The 12,602-nt window shown below is 42.6% G+C and overlaps 1 pseudogene; it reads right to left on the reverse strand.

Annotated features, from left to right (window-relative positions):
* Positions 1-7,973: 7,973 nt before the first annotated feature.
* On the reverse strand, positions 7,974-11,300 carry LOC130084918 (uncharacterized; annotated as a pseudogene).
* Between the last annotated feature and the right edge of the window lie 1,302 nt (positions 11,301-12,602).

Below are 12,602 nucleotides of genomic sequence, written 5' to 3' on the forward strand. Positions count from 1 at the left end.
AGCTATTTGCAACCGAAAACAACAGAGTCAGGGACTGCAAAACAGATTGATCGCGTAAAATCAAACTTTGTGTAAATAAATAAACTGTTGCAAATGTCTAAATGACTTATTGTGTACATGCGGCAAAAAAGTTCCCGAAATAACCCGATTTGTACAGTTGCGTCTTTCTTTTACCTGCGCTTGAGTTCTCTCACTGAATGAGTTTTGCAAGCGCGAAGAGGAGGGCGGGTCCACCTTCATCATGCAGCCAATCAGATGAGCTTCTCGCTGACACTCGATTTACTCTTATCTGATTGGTTCAATAAACACGTCAGTCTTCAGAACGCATATTTATCTTCATTTGGCTCATTCTCCTTACTTTTAATGCAAACATACATGTTAAATAAATACATAACACATGATTGTTTAATAACCTGTGCACCATTAGGCGGAATATTTGAGTAAATACTGAATTTAGAGCGGTGTTATTGGATTTAAATTTTATATATTATAAGCCTATCTGTTACACCACTGAGCTGATGTCAAACTTTACAACAAACAAACAAACAAACAAAAAGCAAACATTGAATACCCATTCTTTAATACCGAATAATACCATTCTGATGCAGTGTTTTTCACATCATGTCTCTGTTCATGGTATTTAACATATATTTTTAAATATTGTCTTAGTCACAATTCTGATTACTTTCGTGTGACTGATCAAGCTATTATGTTGCTAGTATAATGAAATGCTTTCTCTGTGTCCAGATTTGACTGTAGCTAATGAAAAACTGATTAATTTCTGATAAATCTGAAACTGATAAATTCAACTTTAACAAAAAGTAGTCTTTAATAATTATATATATATATATATATATATATATATATATATATATATATATATATATATATATATATATATATATATATATATATATATATATATACCCACATGCAAAATCAAATGCAAAGCAACTAATTATGTCTGAATAAAAACCCAGCAGCCAGGGTATACACAGCATATGTGTTTATATATAGGGCTATACAGCAATCTAGTGGTTACACGATGGCATTGCAGGTGATAAATGGTGCATAATTTAGAGATGACCTTAAAATACATGTAAAAGGGAAAAATATATTATTATAACTAATTTTAGTAAAATAATAATAATAATTCTGGAATCGCCCATGATTAATTGACAGGTGAAATGATGCATGCAGTACAAAAACTAGGCCTACATTCAGCAGCATCAACATTACAAACAAATCTGGCCTGCTGAGGATGATGATGATGATGCTGATGATGATGAGCAGGATCACAGTCTATGAGCAGGATACATGCACTGAATATACAGAAATTTTCTTTCTTAACACACCAGCTCTAAATTCAGTATTTACTCAAATAATCCGCCTAATGGTGCACAGGTTATTAAACAATCATGATTTATGTATTTATTTAACTTGTATGTTTGCATTAAAAGTAACGAGAATGAGCCAAATGAAGATAAATATGCGTTCTGAAGACTGACGTGTTTATTGAACCAATCAGATAAGAGTAAATCGAGTGTCAGCGAGAAGCTCATCTGATTGGCTGCATGATGAAGGTGGACCCGCCCTCCTCTTCGCGCTTGCAAAACTCACTGGCTGCGTTCCAAACCGCATACTCAATGAGTAGGTACTTAATTTCAATGAGTAGGCTACTTACTTAACGAGCGCTAAAAGAGTAGGTACTTTATAGCCAAATCTCGTTGAGTATGAATGCGATCCGGACATCATCCGCCATGTTGACGTTATCATGTGACCTACGCCACGTTATCACAAGCGCAACAACTTAAAATATATGAAGGACACGTTTAATTCATCTATCTGTAAATATCTTGATATTGATGAAACTTGCTCATTTTGTGGTAGTATTTTTGAAGAAACAGCTGCCCATTTATTTTGTAAATACATTTAGGGTTGATTTAAGTTGTTATATTTTAAACCCTACTAATGTGAACCCCCGTTTTATCCTTATAACTATATGGGTCATTCTACAGAAACGTCCACTTTTGGTATGGCAAGATGTCTTAAAATGTATTTCTTTTTCTAACATTTAAACTTACACCACATTATTAGATTACCCTTTGACTTTATGAATATGCATAAATGACAGCTTATTTAAAGATCACATGTAGGCCTACCATTTTTTTGTCACTGGTGTTACCTTACTTCTTTGGCAATATTAAATGTTTTTATGAAATATTATTTCAATTTTTTTTCAGCACATGTAGTCAGAGTTAACAAAAAATAATAATAATGCAACAAATAAGGAGATTATGTTTAATTTATTTTAATCAGGTTTGTTAAAAGTGTGCTTGAATGAGGTTAGTTCATTTGCGCAACCTTGTATTTGCTATGCAAACAATGAAAATATTTGAAAACCAGTTAAAATCAAGTAATGATGCAATCCTTTAAATCTTAACTTTTGAGTGTAGCAGAATTAAATGGATGTAAAATTATTATCATGTCACATATGGCATTGTATTTAATGTGACAGAAAAAAAAGACGGTAACACCAGTGACACAATGAATCACCAATGACACGCATAAGACCAAAGATCATTATTCTTCAACTATAATTAAGTAGATGAGACTAAATTGTTACATTTGGCATATAATCTAAATGAATAGCTTTGAGTAAAGTTTATCTATAAATGGGAGTCACTGGTGTTACTGGTGTTACCCATAAGAAAGGTGACACCAGTGACAGTAACACCAGTGACAATTTTCATGAAAAATTCATTTTACAAAATGGCTGCTGCAAGGTATCAAACCACATGTTGTTAATCATGGTATACTAACTAAATTAAGTAGTTTAATCCATTTGTATTCTCATTTTTTTTTTACAATTACCTAACAATAAATTAGGTCATACCAGTGACTTCAACTAAAAGCTTCATATGAAATCATGAGATAAATGAGAATATTTCTGATAACTGAAAAGAGACAGAGGATTTATTATGGGCTTTTCTTCATAGAAATTTAGGAAATTGGAAGAAGGAAGTCAAGTGATGTCATCAGTGCAATTTTTATTTCAAAATAAGAGATTTTTGTTTAATGGTAACACCAGTGACGCAACTCCAGGGGACCACTGCTTTCATTATAAATTTTATAATATTTATTCTGCATTTCGTTTTTTTATGTCATTTACATAATATATTACATAGTTATGCATACATTATTGTATTTTAAATGGTGTAAAAACCTGTTTTTGACCTCAAAATAAAGCATTTTCCCTCTGTACATGACTGTGGGGACGAGCACTTCTGTGGTGTTTGGAATTCTATATAATTAATAAAAAATAAAATATTGCCACTTGATGGCTCAAGAAGGTGTTATTGTTCAAATAACATATTGTTTTATTTTAAAATGTAAAGAAATTGTAATTCTAAAGTGTTTTTTTAAGTGTAATATTTCTGTAAAGGCTAGGGACAGAAAAATGGACATTTCCGTAGAATGACCCATATAATATTTTATTAAGAAACCCCAAAATCGTCATCTCTTGAATATGTTGTTCATTTCTTTATTTTATATCCAAACATTTTCATCCACAAGCAAAAGTGGCTTACTGCTTCGTTTTCCTCTTTTTCTTGTTGAATTTAACTCTCGTTTTATCCCTCAGGCCTATAAATAACAAAAAATTCATTTTTTTAAATGTATTATAATTAAGAAATTATTATAAAATTATTATTATTAATATATTCAACCTTGTAGTTTTTTTTTTCCTGTGTATAAAATCTCATATTATGTATGCAAACCCATGATATATATATATATATACCGGTATATATATATAAACCTCATTACATCAGTAACTCGACAGCCCTACCTAGAACGGTTTTCCTCAGCGTTTGTAATGTCTGCACTAAGGAGATGTTGTGCTGTGTGAAGAGTCGCCTTTGGAGAAAACTATTGATTTTATACTCGTATCATTAATATTAAAAATTAATATTACCCCACAATGAATTGCATTGCTGTCCCACCCCAAAACATCCAATAATAACAACAATAAATGCTGACCAATAATTAATTGTATTACTTTTTACTGAAAATTATATAATTCAATAAAACAAACAAAATGTAATGTATGTCATATGACATAGCTATGCATGAATACACTCTAAATGTATATAGTGAACATATCTATATTTTCCTTCAATTAATTAAAGCATTAATTAATTAAATAATTATATTTTATTTACTGACAACAATGAGAAATATTAATAAATTAGTAAAAGAATGAATGAAAGTCATCATCACACAATAAACAAATGCATATACAAGTCAACACATGAAACAAAGCTTTATTCAAACTACAATCATGTATGTAGGCTACAGGCGCTGAACCACATCCTACTGCCGTCTCAACACAGCGGTTCCCATTCTGCGGCTTTATTCTGATGAATCAGCTGACCGCCAGAGGTGAGCCGTTCCTTCGTGCCAGAGGTTGTTGCGTGATGTGTTGTGCTTCACAATCTGAGGAAATAAGGGCAGGTGGAGTGATGGAGGGTCTCATAAGGGCAGGTGGAGTGATGGAGGGTCTCATAAGGGCAGGTGGAGTGATGGAGGGCTCATAAGGGCAGGTGGAGTGATGGAGGGACTCATCCATTGCACCATTTCCAGGATTCAGCTCTGTGCTCCTCATCCTCAGTGCTCACACCAGTCTCCTGACATTTCAGAACCTACAAACATAACACAAAAGCAGTCATTTTAACAGCACAATGTCATTTGATTTCAGTATTTAGAAGACAAAAACGCTTTTCACTTATGCCGCAATCATCTTTCCTTGCAGGTCCTGCTCCACCACAAAAGCTGTGCAGCAAATCCACAGAAATCAAGAATCAGAAAAGTGCTGCAATAGCTTTGTTTGAAATGACAATAATTAAAATAAACTACAACTTAATATTTAAATAGTTGTTGTTATTCATTTCTGTAGTATACTCACTCAAGCCTTTAATGGCAGCATTCAGCTTCATGAGCCACTCTCCACCGGACACACACACACACACACACACACACACACACACACACACACACACACACACACACACACACACACACACACACACACACACACACACACACACACACACACACACACACACACACACACACACACACCTGTTCATCTGTCCCTGTAACATCCTGAATTACACCTGTTCATCTGTCCCTGTAACATCCTGACAAGATTCACATAACCTCAGTGATTTATGAGCTCAACCCTACATTTACATGTTGAGGTTGTTTTAACTTTTTATCCAACATAAATGTTCCTCAATTTATCAACGGTACTAATGGACAAATAAAGTAGATAACTTATGTTTAGTTACTTTATAGATTTGTTCTACATAATAGCACACATACATCACTCAGATGTCTAATATATGTTGTGATGTGCACTTCTGCAATACTTATTGAAGATGTTCCTGTCAGATGTAAATAGACATTTAAAATAAGCATCTTTAAGATGTTTGGTTTATGCAAATCCACTTTAGAGACGTAACTTACGTGTGCTGAGCTCCCCTGTTAGCTATACATAATAAAACGTGTTTTTAAAACAAAATCACAACTATACTGTACAGTAGCCTACTGTCTAACGTCTTTACACCTTAAACAATTCAACAGTTTACTTTACAGTAGTTCAACACATGCGATCATTTGATTTGTAATATCTAATACTCACATTTGAAAACACTCTCGTCCGTCATCATTTGCGTCATGTTCGAGTATGACCAGAGACTAAGGACTTTGGTATGACCAAAGCCCGTCTATAGAAAGCCTTGGCACTTCCTATTAGCCCCATTGTGTATCATCTTGGTTGCAGTTCCATTAGAATTCCACTGGAGGTGATCGCGGGCGAGTGCAGAGTGAATGGGAGTCTATGGTGCTAGACGGCTAAATGTATCTCTTTCTCCTGCTTGTCGTTGAATCAACATAGATTTTATTGTTGATTCCACAAGTTCAATATAGATTATAGACCAAAAGTCGAATAAATGAGTACTTATGTCCTTTCGATTTCTTACAGGTTGGGCCGTTGTTGGCCGGAACACGCTAGCATTCTGCTATTATGTGACGTCATCACATTTTTGAACGGATTTTTAGATCAGATAAGTGAACTTAAAAATGCAGATTTCAGCTGAGTGTATTATCTTAGTCCCCCCTTTTGAATGCAACTTTCAGATTACTTGACAAAAAATTACATCCTGAGAAAAGTGGATTTCTGGGGGTGAAACCCCATAGACTCCCATTCATTCTGCACTCGCCTGCGAGCGCCCCCGCATGGACAGAGACCTGTTACTGCAGCCAGTTCAGAACCCGGAAGTAACCAGAGAGTGCCAGTTCTCTCCTATTAGACATTCTCTGGTATGACCTATCCTTTTTTCTTCTTTTTTATGACGTATCCTCTCGCGTGGCCTCCTGGGATAGAAGAGTATCCATCAGTTGAGCACTCAAAAATCGGGCCGGAAGCAGTAAGCCATCCGGGAACTTCTCCCCAACTCTTTTATGAATACTGATGTTTCGAACGTACTGCTTCCTTCACGTACTGTTTTCGCCTACAATATAGTAGGAAAGTAGGCATATTCGAATGCACTTAAGTCCGAATCTCGCGATAATTAGTACGTCACCCAGGTAATTCTCGCCTACTCTTTTGGATTCATACATACTTTTTCGCTCGCCTACTCTTTTTCCCATACTAAATAGTAGGGAAGTATGCGGTTTGGAATGCAGCCCCTCAGTGAGAGAATCGTGCCAAAATTGGAAGCGCAGGTAAAAGAAAGACGCAACTGTACAAATCGGGTTATTTCGGGAACTTTTTTGCCGCATGTACACAATAAGTCATTTAGACATTTGCAACAGTTTATTTATTTACACAAAGTTTGATTTTACGCGATCAATCTGTTTTGCAGTCCCTGACTCTGTTGTTTTCGGTTGCAAATAGCTGTTCACAGGCTTACAATGCTTTTGGCCGCATTTGTGCGCAAAAACCGTGCCAAAAGTGTAAAGGCCCTTGCACACTGAGTCTGAAAATTTGCATATGCGTTTTTTCGTATTCGTGATTCGGTGGATCTGAATTGTCAAAACACCATTCAAACTGCTTGCTACAGATGCGAAAAACGCAGAAAATCGAACCCGATCCGATTTTTTTATGAGGATGAAAGTTTCGGAGGCAGTGTGCAAGCGTGATTGACATGTGAGGTCGTATTTATTTTTTAACGTGCGAAAATTTCGGACGCGAATTTCGGACTCAGTGTGCAAGGGCCTTAAAGTGCGGAAAAATGGAAGTCAGAAGAATACAGATCCTATTTATTTTGCGTTAGCATGAAGCTGCAGTTTCACAATAGCCTACATGTATTACACTTACCAATAACAGTAAAATGCTGCAAATATTTTTTTCTTACACTTGATATGCGATTTACACGCTTACAAATCTTCACTTGCACACGCCAATTTAATTTACGCTTGCAATCTTATGTACACTTTCACAAATCTTACCCTGCGCACGCGATTCTTTTAGGCATCATTTTACCTTCATACATATGTCACAGTCATGTGGCGTCGGCGCTGTATCAAGTCGGACAAAATTTCTAACCGGCATGCACTGCTTCAAGTCAGCTACCGATTGGTCTGCGCAGAGCTCCATGAAGTCGAACACACCTGGGCTGCGTTCCAGTCCAAAATTGTCATGCCCTTCACTTGCTAACTTCCCTCTGTCTTGTTCACTCGGATGTAAGTCATTGCTTACGTTGCACGAGTGCCCACTACTGGCGGAAACTGCAATTGGCTGAATTGGAACGTTCTAAGCCCTTGATCACTTGGAATCAGCCATGGAGTTGATTTATTATTTACATTTTTTTTTCCTTTAAGAATTTGTTTAATGCAGCATCCAAATTAATTATATATATATTTAATTTAAAACAACCCAAACACACCTTTTTCTTGAAACACATCTTCAGATGCACCTGAACACATCATCAGTGATGTAACCTGGGGTCCTCGGGTGTTTCGGGTCTTTCAACATCAGACACCCTCGCCCAGGCGACCCAGCCACGGCTGATCAGACCGCGACTTGTGTTCAGGTAGCACTCGCTTGCCCCCATGGTACTCCTCTACGGATCCAGAGCCATCTCGAGGCTCTCTCGGCTGCGTCGGTGGTGTTCTTGATGGCCCTGCTCCTTGTTCTTCCTGCAATGCCCAGCGCAGTAAAGGCTTTGTGGAGGGAGCGCCCCACAAAGCCTCTGCAGCCAACCTCGATAGGCATGCATTTCGCCTTCCAGCCCTGTGCTCGGCAGTCTGTGACCAGATGTTCATATTTGGTCATCTTTCTTTCATGGGCTTCTCCCAAGCGGTCCTCCCATGGCACGGTCAGCTCCATGATGATTATGTTCTTGGTGCTCTCTGAGACTAGAGTGATATCTGGCCTCATAGTTGTGCTGACGATGTGCTGTGGGAATTTCAGCTGCTTCTCCAAATCCACCGAGAGTTTCCAGTCCTTGGCTGATGCCAGAATTCCTGCTGGTGCCTTCCTCCCTGCTTGTGGCTGTTCTCCTGCCCTAACAAATACGATTGAGCGAGTGGTGTTGCTGCCTCGGCCGCCTTTGCTGATCTCTTTGCTGATGGTGTCTGCAATAGCTTTCAGCACCTGGTTGTGACGCCAAGTGTAACGACCCTGGCCGAGCGCTGTTGGGCAGGAGCTCAAAATGTGCTCCAGCGTTCCACGAGCTGGGCACAATTGGCAAGTTGGTGTGTCTGCTTTCCCCCACTTACAAAGGTTTGCTGGGCTAGGCAGGACATCGTACACTGCCCGAATCAGGAAGGTTATGCGGTGCGGCTCGCTTTGCCAGAGCTCCGTCCAGGTGACCTTGCGGTCCATGGCCTGCTCCCACCTGGTCCAGGCCCCCTGTTGCCCCATTCCAGCAGCTCTGCTCGTCCTTCCTTCCTCCACAGTAGCTCTGACCTCTTCATAAATTCGGCTGCGTTTCTCCTTCCCCTTCAACTCTTTATGTCGAGGAGGTGTTGGGAACATCCCCAAGCCTGCTCTGCCTCGGGCCACCACTCCCACAAGCTCTTTGTGCCGCAGTCGAGCCTGTGCATCCAGCACAGCGGCTTGGGCGCTCCACTTCCTCCCTGTCTTCACCAGCACTCCTGTCTGGGCCACCTTTGGGTCGTTGGAGTCTCTATACATCAGAACCTCACGTGCCCGAGTCACTTTAAACTCCTCTTCCAGGGATTTCAGAGGCAACCGGAGCATTGTGGTGTTTCCATAGAGGGCGATGTTGCTGAGACTCCTGGGCAACCCTAACCATCTCCTGAGACAGCTGCTGACCTTTCTTTCCAAGGTCTCCACCGTGGAAATGGGAACCTCATACACAAGTAGCGGCCAGAGTATTCTTGGCAGTATACCATGTTGGTAAATCCACGCTTTAAACTTGCCGGGGAGGCCAGAACGGTCTGTTGCTCTTAACCAGCTGTCCAGCTCCTGACCGGTCAACTGGACTGATGCGAAGTCTCTGAGGCTACTGTCAAAAACCTTGCCCAAGCTTTTCACCGGCTGTTCTGACAGTGATGGTATCTCTGCTCCTTTGATGCTGAAATGGAACCTATCCGTGACCTTGCCCTTCTTCAGCACTAGCGAACGGGACTTGGCTGGTTTGAACTCCATCCGAGCCCACCGGATGAGCTTTTCCAGCCCTTGGAGTATCCACCTGCCTCCTGGCACTGACTCTGTGGTGACTGTCAGGTCATCCATAAATGCTCTGATTGGCGGTTGGCGGACCCCTCCTCTGCTTTGGGGCCCCCGACACTCAGGCTCTGCCGATTTGACAATCATGTTCATAGCCACCGCGAATAGGATCACAGAGATGGTGCAGCCTGTGATTATTCCCACCTCCAGTTTGTGCCAATCTGATGTCACACCTCCTGCGGAGACTCTCATCCTGAAATGGTTGTAATAATCCAAGATCAGATCTGCAATATGCTGTGGCACATGGTGCTTGGTCATGGTGGTCTGGACCAGCTTGTGGGGGATAGAGCCATATGCATTGGCTAGGTCTAACCACAGTACCGTGAGGTCTCCCTTGTGTTCACGAGCTTCCCGGATGAGCTGAGTCACCACTCCCGTGTGTTCTAAGCACCCTGGGACTCCAGCAATTCCTCCCTTTTGCACAGATGTGTCTATGTAGTTGTTAGTTAAGAGGAAGTTGGTCAGACGCCTTGCTACTATACTGAAGAAGATCTTGCCTTCCACGCTCAGCAATGATATTATTCTGAACTGATTGATCTTCTTGGAATCTTTCTCCTTGGGGATCCAGACTCCCTCAGCAAATCTCCACTGTTGTGCCACCTTTCCTCTTCTCCAAATGACTCGAATGATCTTCCAGAGTCGCCTGAGTAGCAATGGGCAGTTCTTGTAGACCTTGTATGGGATTCCACTTGGTCCAGGGGCAGAGCTAGATCGTGCCTTACGCACAACCTCCTGGACTTCTTTCATCAGTGGCTCCCTGCTGTCAAACTCCTTGGTGGGGGGAGGTGGATCTACAAGGATGTTGCAGTGGCCCAACTCTTCCTCCCGGAGAGGGTCACTGTAAGTGCTGTGCAGATGCTGGTCAATTTCCTCTTTTGAACAGAGCAACTTGCCGTCGCGCTTCTGTCCCAGGAGCTGTTTAGTGAAGCCGAAGGGGTTGGCAATAAACGAAGCTCTCTTTCTGGATCTCTCCTTTCGACGCCTTCTGTGCCATTCTGCTCTGCGCAAGGTCATCAGCCTTTTCCTCAAGACAGCTCTCAACTCCTCCAGGGGGGGGGCGTTGCTCCTCACTGGCTTCCTTGTACCGCTTCTTGAGGGACTTCAACTCCTGCCGGATTTTGTGGATCTTCGCTGCTCTGTGGTTCATGGAATAGGTGGTTGGAGTTGATCGCTTTTCCTCGGCACCGAACCTCTCCTGTGCTAGGCTGGAGATGATGGTCGTCATTGCCTGCAGCCTTCGATCCACATCCCCCTTCTCTGTTGCTTCAAGCACCTTGTCAACGTCCTCATCAAACTGCCTCCAGACTGCCGTCTTACAGGCCTGTGGCCACTTGATTCGCACCTTTGCCTGGGGCAGAAGACTTGGGGGGACGGTTAGTGGCACACGGAGGCTCTGAGCGCTATGGGGTGCTTCCTGGCTCGGCTCCTCCTGCGTCTCATCAGATGTAGCATCTGTGCGCTGTGACACATGTTCGTTCTCCAAACACTTCATCCTGGCTTGGTGGATCTTTAGGCCACGGCTGTTTTTGCAGGTTTTTCCGCACCTGCATACTGCGGTCGTTGTTGTTTCTCCATTGCCATTAGTCGGTAACCTTGGGTCTGTCAGATTGGGGTTCTCATTCTCCCCCCCTCTCGGGCTCCCCTGGGGGTATACTTCCATGAGTCGATCTGTAGCTTCAAAAAGGGTTCCTCCTCTCGGAGAATGTGGTTTGGGCTGCCAACCCTTCCCACCCCTAGTGCTGTCTTCCCAAGCTGCCAACTGTCTCTCCAGTAGTCACCAGCCTCTTCCTGGTTGCCATCCAGTCTATTCCTGGGAGTCACTGGCCTTGCCAGAACAGGTAGTTCTTGAAACACATCTTCAGATGCACCTGAACACATCATCAGTGATGTAACCTGGGGTCCTCGGGTATTTCGGGTCTTTCAACATCAGACACCCTCGCCCAGGCGACCCAGCCACGGCTGATCAGACCGCGACTTGTGTTCAGGTAGCACTCGCTTGCCCCCATGGTACTCCTCTACGGATCCAGAGCCATCTCGAGGCTCTCTCGGCTGCGTCGGTGGTGTTCTTGATGGCCCTGCTCCTTGTTGTTCCTGCAATGCCCAGCGCAGTAAAGGCTTTGTGGAGGGAGCGCCCCACAAAGCCTCTGCAGCCAACCTCGATAGGCATGCATTTCGCCTTCCAGCCCTGTGCTCGGCAGTCTGTGACCAGATGTTCATATTTGGTCATCTTTCTTTCATGGGCTTCTCCCAAGCGGTCCTCCCATGGCACGGTCAGCTCCATGATGATTATGTTCTTGGTGCTCTCTGAGACTAGAGTGATATCTGGCCTCATAGTTGTGCTGACGATGTGCTGTGGGAATTTCAGCTGCTTCTCCAAATCCACCGAGAGTTTCCAGTCCTTGGCTGATGCCAGAATTCCTGCTGGTGCCTTCCTCCCTGCTTGTGGCTGTTCTCCTGCCCTAACAAATACGATTGAGCGAGTGGTGTTGCTGCCTCGGCCGCCTTTGCTGATCTCTTTGCTGATGGTGTCTGCAATAGCTTTCAGCACCTGGTTGTGACGCCAAGTGTAACGACCCTGGCCGAGCGCTGTTGGGCAGGAGCTCAAAATGTGCTCCAGCGTTCCACGAGCTGGGCACAATTGGCAAGTTGGTGTGTCTGCTTTCCCCCACGTACAAAGGTTTGCTGGGCTAGGCAGGACATCGTACACTGCCCGAATCAGGAAGGTTATGCGGTGCGGCTCGCTTTGCCAGAGCTCCGTCCAGGTGACCTTGCGGTCCATGGCCTGCTCCCACCTGGTCCAGGCCCCCTGTTGCCCCATTCCAGCAGCTCTGCTCGTCCT

Source organism: Rhinichthys klamathensis, unplaced genomic scaffold (assembly GCF_029890125.1).
Source record: "Rhinichthys klamathensis goyatoka isolate OS25496 unplaced genomic scaffold, OSU_Roscu_1.1 h1tg000003l_1, whole genome shotgun sequence".
Taxonomy (NCBI): Eukaryota; Metazoa; Chordata; class Actinopteri; order Cypriniformes; family Leuciscidae; genus Rhinichthys; species Rhinichthys klamathensis.